Below are 12,207 nucleotides of genomic sequence, written 5' to 3'. Positions count from 1 at the left end.
GATGGAGCCCATATGGGACCCGGGTGGTGGATGGAGCCTGGATGGAATCAGGGTGGTGGATGGAGCCCTGACGCAATCGGGGTGATGGATGGAGCCCGGATGGGTTGGGGTGGTGGATGGAGCTGAGATGGGATTGGGGGATGGATAGAGTCAGGATGGGATCGGGGTGGTCAATGGAGCCCGGATGATATGGGGTGGTGGATGGAGCCCGGATGGGATTGGGGGAGGAATAGAGTCGGCATGGGATCAGGGTGGTGGATGGATAGAGTTGGGATGGGATGGGATGGTGGATGGAGCCCGGTTGTGATCAGGAGGATGGATAGAGTCAGGATGGGATCGGGGATGGATGGAGTCGGGATGGGATCGGGGTGGTGGATGGCGCCCGGATGGGATCGGGTGGGGTGTGGATGGACCTGGGATGGGATTGGGGGGATGGATGGAGCTGAGATGGGATCTTTGATTTGGGGGATTGGGGGGATTGGTTAGAAGAAATGCGCTAGGGGGTGTTTTGGGAGAGAAGAGGAATTGTGCTGGGTGGTTAAACTTAAAACCTGCCCCCCTCCTTCTACTTCTAGCACAAGTCATTTCTAACCACGCCTAGTGCATATCCTCAACCCCCCTGCCTAAAATTACTGCTGGCAGCATAGATGTTACCTGCCAATGTCGCCCAGGTGCTTTAGCGTGGTGCCCTCTTCTCCCTCCTCGGCTTCTCCTCCCGAGCTGTGTATTTGAAACTTCAGAGCTGAGGAGGAGGGTGCAGCCAGCGGGGAGAGGTATATGAATGCAACATGTGAGATGGTCAGACCCCGGGCACCTCTGTCTCTGCCACAGACCCTTCTCCCCCACTCTCCCTGCACATCGTGTACAGCTGAGGAGATCCCGGAAGGGAAGGAGGAAGCCACAGCGACTATGCCAGTCAGACCAGTCTGAGCCGGGTGTCACCCGGGGTCGGGCCGCACCCCCCTAGCAACGCCACTATCTCAGGCTATATTCTCTGCAGAATGAAAGTGTGAATAGGAAAATTAAGCAATAAGACCCCTAGATGGCGCTGGCTATCAAAGAAAACAAGTATGCTCCTCAGCTCCATCTAGAAGCCATGGATCAGTATTTTCCCCATTCACACATTTAGGCTGCAGAGAACATTACATTTTACCCTAATTGCACACAACTAATTTACATGCAGTTTTGATGGACAAGTTGCTATGCATTTTTTTGTAAATACAGCTCTTAATGGTTTACTTCACTTTTACAATTGGCACATTTATTTTTTGTATCATACCTAACAGAAAGCTCATGCAAGTTTGTTTTTATAAATACACCCCAAATTGTTCTCTGGGGTTATATGAAAGAAGACATAGCTTTATGTTTGAATGCCCTTGCTTATTCTTGTTGGCTAAGTGTAAGCTGGAATGGGAAACATGCATATCTAATCAGATGTTTAGAGATGTTCATACTACCATAGGCAGAGAGCCCGGTATCTGCAGATGATTGTATCAGACAGAATAGTAGGAGGACATTTGTACTGGCAAAACATTCTATGATCCCGGTTCAGGTATCAAAGGATAGCAGGAGAAAGGCAAATAATAAACATTATAAATGCAATCTTGCTTGTTTTTCTTGGCTATATACAGTAAAAGTTCAAAACAAGTAGAAAGCAACCTGGTGTATACTTGTACTGTAACCTGTGCCTTTACCTGGAAAATATTATATTAGAAATGTCAGCAAAGATGCTTTAAACCCACACACCAAACCCACCATGATGTAAAACTTAGCCATCATTCATAAACTGCACATAGAATTGAAAAAATATAGAAAACAAATAAAATACAATAGATCTGTACTCCAAGCAGCCACCATTTGCTATGTGCTTTCTTTAAACACACTTTATGCATTGTACACACCTGATGAAGCCTTGCTTTAAGGTGAAACGTGTTGGGTATTTTTGTTTTCTTAATCCTTTTCCTATATTTGTTTATCGTATGGGCAATTTGTTTATTATGGCAATGTCAATTTCACTGCAGGAGAATAAGGGAGATTATTGTGAACTGGTGGATTGGTAAGAGTACATATTTTTTACCAGGTTGGTAGAGCACTGTGGCATTTTGATGGGCAGCTGAGCCTTTGAGTAACCACAGTAACCGTCAGTATTAACTCATGCCTTTGGGTTGTGGAATGTGGCCAGAATACTGACCCTACCTTATACACATATTTTTTTCAATTTTGGATAAAGCAGGGAATTGTTAAAAATGTTAAGTTTTTATTTTCATCTTAGACTTATTGCAGAGATTTTTTTTTATATCTCATCCTGTTTGTGTGACACCCATACAAGAAATGAAGCGTACAGGTGTCACTGGAACACAGGAAGCCCTTATGCCGCGTACACACGATCAGTCCATCCGATGAGAACCGACCGATGGACCGTTTTCATCGGTTAACCGATGAAGCTGACTGATGGTCCCTACACACCATAGGTTAAAAAACCGATCGTGTCAGAACGCGGTGATGTAAAACACAACGACATGCTGAAAAAAATGAAGTTCAATGATTCCAAGCATGCGTTGACTTGATTCTGAGCATACATGGATTTTTAACCGATGGTTGTGCCTACTAACGATTGGTTTTGACCTATCGGTTAGGAATCCATCGGTTAAATTTAAAGCAAGTTTGCTTTTTTTAACCGATGGTTAAATAACCTATGGGGCCCACACGCGATCGGTTTTGACCGATAAAAACGGTCCATCAGACCGTTGTCCTCTGTTTAACCTATCGTGTGTACGAGGCCTAACAGTATTAAATCATTGTCAGAAATAATACAGCTTTACTAAAATTTTGCTTTGGCTTTGTCGGTGTCTCCATTGGAGAAATTTCTCATCACTTCCTGTTCAGACAGGAAGTGAGAAGTAAGTTGCCCATTAGAGACACAGACAGCAATTACAACCTGGCAGAGGCTTTATCCCTTCTCTGCTCTATCAAGTTGTATGGCTGATCTCCAGCTTTACCGTATACAGGCATACCCCGCTTTAAGTACACTCACTTTACATACACTCGCGAGTAAGGACATACCCGCGAGTGTATGTAAAGTGCCTTACAAGTACTGTACAGACATTTTGCAGTCGCAGTAGAAGGAGCTGAAGCTCAGAGAGCATAGCCCGCCCTGTTCCAGTGTGCCCCTGACAACTCCACTACAGCCCCTGAGACCTCAACTACAGTCCCTGACCCCACACTACACCCTAGAAGTGAAAAAATGTATTGTTTCACTTTAAGTACATTTTCGTTTTACATACATGCTCTGGTCCCATTGTGTACTTAAAAGTGGGGTATGCCTGTATAAAAGTGTATTTAGTATGTAAACTGTCCCCTGCCTAATGTTAATGCATGGACTGAGATAGGAAGATCTTTTAAACTTGAAGAACAAATATGGCCTGGCGTGCTACAAATTAGGTTGGTTTTGTTGATGTAAAGCGCAGCTTTGGGTTGGGACTTAGAAATAATTTTCCACTTGTCTAGGTGATGGCTTTGGCCTATCCGCTTACTTCCCGGCTAGGCCAAAGGCATCAGCAACAGCAACCACAATTAGCACCTGGAACACAATTACAGACCTGAAATTTGCGACTAGCAAGGCCCCAGAACACCGCAATGAGAACTACAGAATTAGTCCAGTTCATTAAAATCATTAATAGTCATGAAATGAAAAAACCACTAGAGTCCAAAAGGCTTAATGCCCTATCCATATTAATTAGATGGAAGCAAATCTGAAGTGAAAAGCAACACATGGTCTGCAGAATTAGCAACTGCTCTCTGCAGACTACACAGATCTCTATTAAAATTCAGTTTAATTAAAATTGATCATGTTAAGAAACTGATGTGGTTAATTAACTGAATTCCTGGCCCTCTTTTCATATATTTCACAGGTGCCTTGTACGCTGCTGTCCTTGGTGACAGCTAATACATCGCCACTCAAAACAAATTTCACGCCATTAACTCTTTCAGCTACTGGATGGGGACCATGAGGTTGTTTTTTTTTTATTGTAAAGAACTTAGTCTTAGACAAACTACAGCTGTATCTATACATCGAATAGGATTTTTCCTTATAAATAGAGCTATGTAGTTATCTCCTGAACCTGTCTACTCTTCTCAAACACATGAGATGACAGCCGCCTGTTTCAGATGTTTTTGGATCTATCAGTCCTATGCAGTATGCTTGTTACAGTAGATTTGTGGCTTGACACCTTCCTACCTTCTAAAGCAGTATTTTTCAACTTTCATTTAGTCACAAAACCCTTTGCAAATATGATAAATCTTGAGGTATCCCAGTCTAAAATGAGATCCCCCTTGCACATCAGAGGCTCCCCGTCACATCAGAAGTCCCCCCCCCCTTCACATCAGGGTCTTCAGTCCCCCTTCACATCAGAGTTCTCCGTCCATTCTCCATTTATTTCACAACAGAGTCTCTTCTTACATAGGATTCCTCACCACCTCGACTTTTGCCATAGGAGTCCTACCTTCACCACAGTGCGGCTGTGGTAACATGGCAATGGGTGGGTGGAGCAGGTCAGGAAGGTGGACTTTCGTTACCTTCTGAATGCTGGGGAGTGCCCTCAATGCTGGTTGCCCTTGATTAGAGCCAAGCATTTCCATGATTCTGATGACTGTTCAGCCTGCGCCATAAAAATGATTGACAATATTTAAATATGGCCACAGAGCAGAATTCTTGGGGGGACTCAACACCCCAGGGCGCAGCAGCACCCCAGTTGAGAAAAGCTGTTTTAAGGTGGTCCTAACACTAAGCATGCCTTAATCCTTAACCCTCGCTTACCTAAACCCTAAAATAACCTACCCTCAAAATAAGCTTTTGACTGTTATGCCCCGTACACATGTCGGGATTTCCGACGGGAAAAAGTCCGTCTGGAATCCCGACGTGGAAAAAGAGAGCTTGTTAGTTAGTTAGTTAGTTAGTTTTTACCTTAACACCTAACCAATAAGTGTTACTCAAAGGCATAGATCCCCCCTCTCTACTGACATTTAGATCTATATATTGATTTAAACGGAACTGAACGGATTGTCATAAGTGATAGTCACACGCTTAGTTACAATATACAGGCATTAAGAACTCCTTTTTCTTTGAATAAGGGTCTTTATATATATATATATATATATACATATATATATATATATATATATATATATATATATATATATATATATATATATATATATATATATATATATATATATATATATATATACTGTATAAAACAATTATTTATTTTTATTGACTCTATACATTGACTCTATAGTATTTGATCTTTCTATTCAAGTATTTTCTTTTATATTTATAGGTGGTGCAATCTTACATATATGCCACGTAAAACTTTATTCTGTGATTTTTGGTGACTGTGCATCTAAGAGTTGTTGGTACTATATGGACTTCTTTGTTTTAGGTATCTATTACCTTTCTTATTTTTATTTCCCTGCCGCAAACTTGAGATACAATCCTACCCATAAGGGCCAATATTTTCAAACCTGTTTTGTCTTTCCAGCACATATTCTCACTTGTTTGTGGTGCTCGACCGGATCCCCTTTGACTCACTGTCTGGGCACTGGCCTGGACGCCCCTTGTTGACATTAGATGATAATTGAAACCAATATTTTAATTATAGTTCTTCACTCAAGATGTACTCATCGTTTATTTAATTTATTGTGCTATACATAACAAAAAAGCATTCATGTAGAACTCTATGGGGCAGATCCATGTAGAGCGGCGCTTCTCTCCGCCGGGCATAGCGTATCTAAGATACACACTTCCACCGTAACTTAATTTTTTTTCTCGAATCCTCAAAGAATTAGCGCTGTAAGTTACGGCGGCGTAGTGTATCTTTGGCGGCGTAATTAGGGCGCAGAATTCAAATGGATGTGATGGGGGCGTGTTTTATGTAAATACGTCGTTACCCGACGTAAACAACGTTTTTTTTGGACGGCGCATGCGCCAGCCGTGGGGGTATCCCCACATATTATAAAAATGTCTAATCTGTAATTTGATGCCTTTTGGAGATTTTTCCATCTTTCCTTGGCTTCGTTATGCACATTAATACAAATTTTTACCTGGTGTGCCCAAACTTTCGATCCCCACTGTAGATAGATAGATAGATAGATAGATAGATAGATAGATAGATAGATAGATAGATAGATAGATAGATAGATAGATGTTAATGTCAAGTGAACGATGAAACCCCATTCAAAATCAGAACAGTGTAACTAATTATATTCCTAGGCCTCCTTAGAAGAAAAATTGAAGCCAAATGTTTTTTACTAAATAGCCTTAAATTGATTTAATTTGTAAGTGAATTTTCATGGATCGTTACAGTGAGGCCCACAGAGGTCATTCACGTTTCTGCTTCAGATCAGTAATTGCACGCGTATTTCACAGGTCTGCATGTTAAGCTAAAACCCTACTACTGTCAATTTTTATCTCTTTAAAGGAGATCTAAACCACAAATGTAGGACATTTCATTTTTGTTAAAGCGCAGTGTATCATAAAAAAAAAAATGTAATGTTTAAAAATACTGGGCCAGATCCACATAGAAATAGATCGGCGCAGCGTATGTGAGATACGCTACACCGCTGTAACTTACTTTTGGCTGCTTTGAATCCTCAAAAAATTTGCGCCGTAGTGTATCTCTGGCGGCGGAATTCAAATCGGCGATTAGGGGGCGGGTTTCATTTAAATGAATTGAAGAAAAAACTGCGCTGATATAAAAATAAGTAACAAGCTGCTACATACAAACAAACAAAGCCAGCAAAATAATAAACAAAAAATGTAGCGCTAACAAACACAAAATTATGTAGTACCAAGTGAGGTAACAACTCTCATAGTGTAAGAGCATAAAAATAAACAATTAGCATGGATGAAAGTGACTAAAACAATGCTCAATGTAAAACAAAAAATGAATAAAGTCTATGTTTAAAGATAAGTAGACATCAGATGGAATAATTGATGCAGGAAAACAGGTGAGCTGCAATCCAGTGATTAAGATGCAACAGGTGTACAAGTTGTCTGTAGAACCCCGTGAAGATCACAATCACATCAAAGTATGAAATAGGTAAAACACTCTTACCAGATGGTGTTGGACTCTACTACCTTATAGCAAAGAGTCAGCCAAACGTTGTGGTCTTTGAGAGCCGGGACCACTAGAAACCGGACTTGGATCATATGCAGGGCTGGAACTCCAATGGAATGGACAACAGGAACCCGCAGTCCTTGAATGGTGTATTTGCGTCAATGCCACAGGCTCTGAATAGGATCTTTGGACCATCAATCAGGAGATGCAGGCAGAGGACGTGGCTAGAGCTCACAATGAAGCCATGCGGTGGATGATATGAAAATGGGAAAGAAAAAGGAACTCCAATGGTGCAGGTCAATAAAAACCAATAGGTTTATTTGTAAAAGTCATAAAAATGACAAGGATAAAAGTGATCACGTACAGGGGTAGCAATGTGGGGTGCTCGATGGCAATACCCGACGCGTTTCGGCTTCATTGTGAGCTCTAGCCACGTCCTCTGCCTGCATCTCCTGATTGATGGTCCAAAGATCCTATTCAGAGCCTGTGGCATTGACGCAAATACACCATTCAAGGACTGCGGGTTCCTGTTGTCCATTCCATTGGAGTTCCAGCCCTGCATATGATCCAAGTCCGGTTTCTAGTGGTCCCGGCTCTCAAAGACCACAACGTTTGGCTGACTCTTTGCTATAAGGTAGTAGAGTCCAACACCATCTGGTAAGAGTGTTTTACCTATTTCATACTTTGATGTGATTGTGATCTTCACGGGGTTCTACAGACAACTTGTACACCTGTTGCATCTTAATCACTGGATTGCAGCTCACCTGTTTTCCTGCATCAATTATTCCATCTGATGTCTACTTATCTTTAAACATAGACTTTATTCATTTTTTGTTTTACATTGAGCATTGTTTTAGTCACTTTCATCCATGCTAATTGTTTATTTTTATGCTCTTACACTATGAGAGTTGTTACCTCACTTGGTACTACATAATTTTGAGTTTGTTAGCGCTACATTTTTTGTTTATTCATTTAAATGAAGCATGTCCGTGCATTGCGCGAAATTACGTCGCAAGGACGTCATTTTTTAAACTTAGACGTGACTTACGTCCATCCCGATTCATGGACGACTTACGCAAAAAAAATAAAAAATTCAAATTTCCACACGGGAACGGCGGCCATACTTAACATGGCAAATCTAACTATACGCCGCAAAAAAGGAGCTTTAACTATACGCCGGAAAAAGCCGACTAGAGACGACGTAAGAGAATGCGAAGGCCGTGCGTATGTTCTTGGATCGTCGGAAATAGCTAATTTGCATACCCAACGCGGAAAACGACGTGAACGCCACCCAGCGGACGCCAAAGTATTGCATCTTAGATCCGAAAGGCGTACGAGGACGTATACCTGTCGGATCTAACCCAGATGCCGTCGTATCTTGATTTGAGGATTCAAACCAAAGATACGACGCGGGTAATTTGAAAGTACGCCGGTGTATCAGTAGATACGCCGGCGTACTCTGTCTGTGGATCTGGCCCACTTTTTTTACTACTGCTTATTTTCTTAAGCCTCCTTTACCAATTCTGTATATCAACTTGCTTCAGCATATATAACACTAGACCACACCTGCTCTATGTGTCTCAGAAAAAAACACTTATAATCTTCATCAGCACCTTATTCTGAGAAACAGTTGTCACCCCATAACAGGAAGTGAAACAGACCAAGATGGGATTGAAAGGGCAGTTGCTGACCATAGACAAGTACTCATTAATTAGATTGTAATGGACTAACTTGGTACTGATACAAAATCAAGTACTTAAAGCGGTGGTTCACCCTCAATAACAACATTCTAGCATTAAATTAAGCATAGTAGCGCGAGCTACAGTATGCCTTTATTTTTATTTTTTGCCCCGTACTCACTGTTTAATCCTATAGTGAAGATTCCGACTCCCGGAGTCTCCCAGAGCCGGCCGTCAATCATCTTCCCTCTGGATAGGAACGCCCATTCCCTGAGTCTGAATCTTCACTATAGGATTAAACAGTGAGTACGGGGCAAAAAAAATAAATAAAGGCATACTGTAGCTCGCGCTACTATGCTTAATTTAATGCTAGAAAAAAAAAATTATAGGGTGAACCCCCTCTTTAATATAAAAATAATATTTAATACATTTAATACATCTCCTGTTTAAAGTTCTTTAAGCAATAAATATTAAAAATACATCCCCTAGACCAAGTTATTGGAGTCGGTGTGCATTAACTGGTGCTTGTGGGGTTGGACAGCCTCTGTACTAATTGGAAAGAACCAGCTATAACCAGCGGCCCCTAGGGGGGTAGCACTATATTGGTATTACGATTATGATATTTTGCATATATTTTAACTTGTTTTGGGTTTAAAATTCAATTTACAGTATTATATATTGCTATTTTACTGTATCTGTGAAGTCTTCTTTTATTTATTTGCCCTTGTTGGTTTATACATCATTTTTAATTGGTATTTACATTTCAGAAGGGCTTCTTGATGAGCTGCAGTCTTGTGAAAAATGAAGCACACCTCATGGAAATTGTTGACCTTTTCAACATATTTGAAAAGGTAAGCATTAGCTCTTTATTCAAACAGTGCCTAGTGAAAAAAGGCGATATACTTGAATAAAAACACAAGAGAATTTGCCTTTCAACAAAAATATCATTAGTTGTAATGAGAGATAATACCGCTCTAAAAACTGTTGATCCCTTGGCTTTGCTTCCGTCCCACTAAACCAAAAGGGTGCTGGCTATGCACAGGTACATTGGATAGAAGAAGATCCTGGACTGCCGCACTCCTTAAAACGATGTCTTTATTGTACAAATAAAACCAAAACCCAACCAGAGCAATGCAGTCAAAATGTAGTGGACAACAGGAAAAAGGTGGCTGACTTGTTTCACGTCATGTGATGCTTACTCGTAGCTTACTCATTAGTTGTAATTATGTGCCGTGGAAAAGTAAGTACACCCTTGGCTTCAGAAGTCGGTATTTCCTCATTTAGAAGAAATTATTAATTGTAGGTATTTTTTACATAACTGCCCACCCGTTTCTGACATTGGTCAGTGAAAATTTGTAACCACTTCTCTATCCAAAACTCCTTCAGTTGCAAGATGTTTGTGAGTTTTCTTGCATGCACTGCCCTTTTTGAAATCCCCCTACAAATGTTCAATGCAAATCGAACCGGGCTTTAAAAAGGGCAGTCCATAACTTCATATTTTTTTAGTCATTCATTGGTGGATTTGCTTGTGTAGATCAGATCATTATCATGTTAAAGGATCCATCTCTATAACCTTTGCACAGATGCCCTCAGATTAAGCACACTTTGATATAATTATATAATGCAGAAGGTACAGCATATGTAGCTAGATGCCGGATTACAGATATATGGAGGAGATACAGAAAAAACCTTGGATTGTGAGCATAATTTGTTCCAGAAACATGCTTGCAAAATGCAAAGCACTCGTAAATTAAAGCAAATTTCCCCATAGAAAATAATGGAAACTCAAATGGTTCGTTCCACAATTATTTATTTATAAGTCTTTCAGTTTATAGTCCATATAAAAAGATTATAGCAATGTGATAGGTTGTGTAACCATAAAATGTCCATCCACAAATGGAAGCCTCCACAAGGGGATTAGAAGCAAAATTAGAAGCAAAATCCAGCAGGAGCTACAGAGTATAGAAGAGAAGAGAGGCGCCTCTAACTTCATTAAATGTGATGTGACGCTACTTGTATATCAAGACATTGCTTGTATATCAAGTCAAAATTTCGTTTAAAAAAATAGTTTGCCTTGCAAAACGCTCTTAAACCAAGTTACTCTCAAGCCAGGCTTTTACTTTATTTCCCCCCTTTATAATCAGTTTACTTTCACTTTCTACTAGGATACCAATGTTATGCTGAATAATTTTCCTCTTGCCAGTAGGGGTAAGCTAAAGCCAAGCAAGGCCAAAGACTTCTATGCAGAGCACTGAGAATCCTGGGAGTTGTGGTTTTGGACAACAGCCATATTATGGGACACATATTATTTTTAGACTTCAAATCCCATAGACTCTATGCACTAGGAGTGGAGAGAGGATTTTTTTTATTGAACTACGTGGAGAAACTGCTTCTTCTTGGAGCCAAGGAATTATAGAGAGAGAACCTCTGTCTGGGTATTCACCAGCCAGTGGGGATGTGAACCTAAGACTGGGAGTGAGGACACCTGGGCCAGCACATCACTGCCGACATCACAGCTCCTGCACCACTGCCACTCACCCTCTGCTTTCCACTGCTGTTCACTGGAGGTTTTCAGGGAGAGACTGAGGGGACCCCATCTATGCTTAGCATCCACAGCAGCATCCTGGGAACAGGTGAGAAGGCTATCCACCCATTGCTGACACTGCTAGCAGTGACTGAGTCACTAAGAGCAAGTCACCAAATGCACCCAACCCATACTGCATATAGATGAGCCCTATACCACACTTATATCAACCTTATACTGCAGTTATACCAAACTGTCACTGCATTTGACCTGTATCTATACTGCACCTGCACCGCACCTATACTGTACCTCGACTGCATCTCTACTGCACTTATGCTGCATCTTTACCGCAACTGGTCTACCAAAATGGTGTAAATTCTGTACTTTGAATGGCTGTAAAGGAGAGAGCACTGCAGATAAACAAGTACAGTTAATACAGGAGGCTTCATCTCTGTGTAGTGTTACCCCACAGGAATCTCTGTAGTTTACTGGTTTCTGAGCTTCAGAAAGAAGGGGACGCGAATCTGATGCCACACACTGCACAGCATAGAGCAGAGAGATGATTGTAATCTGAGACCTGAGTGGAGGAAATGGATGCATCCTTCTACACGGCCTTATAGGGAACCATGAACAGTTGAGTGAAGCTGTCAGTTATCTGCAGTGTGATGGAGGGGACAGGGGAATCTCCCGAGATTGTCTGGTGTCAGCATAGACCAGAGGTCCCCAAATTCTCTAAACAAAGGGCCAGTCCTTACTAGCCTTAAGACTTTAGTGGGGCCGGACTGTTTCCAGTTGGAGTAGAACATGTCCTGGTGTCCAGTAAACAATGCCCTATCTTTGGTGTGATTTGGAGGAGTAGTGCCCGAATGTTTGTGTCAGTGGGAGG

This window comes from Rana temporaria, chromosome 11 (assembly GCF_905171775.1).
Source record: "Rana temporaria chromosome 11, aRanTem1.1, whole genome shotgun sequence".
Classification (NCBI taxonomy): Eukaryota; Metazoa; Chordata; class Amphibia; order Anura; family Ranidae; genus Rana; species Rana temporaria.
This window is presented reverse-complemented; position numbering follows the sequence as displayed.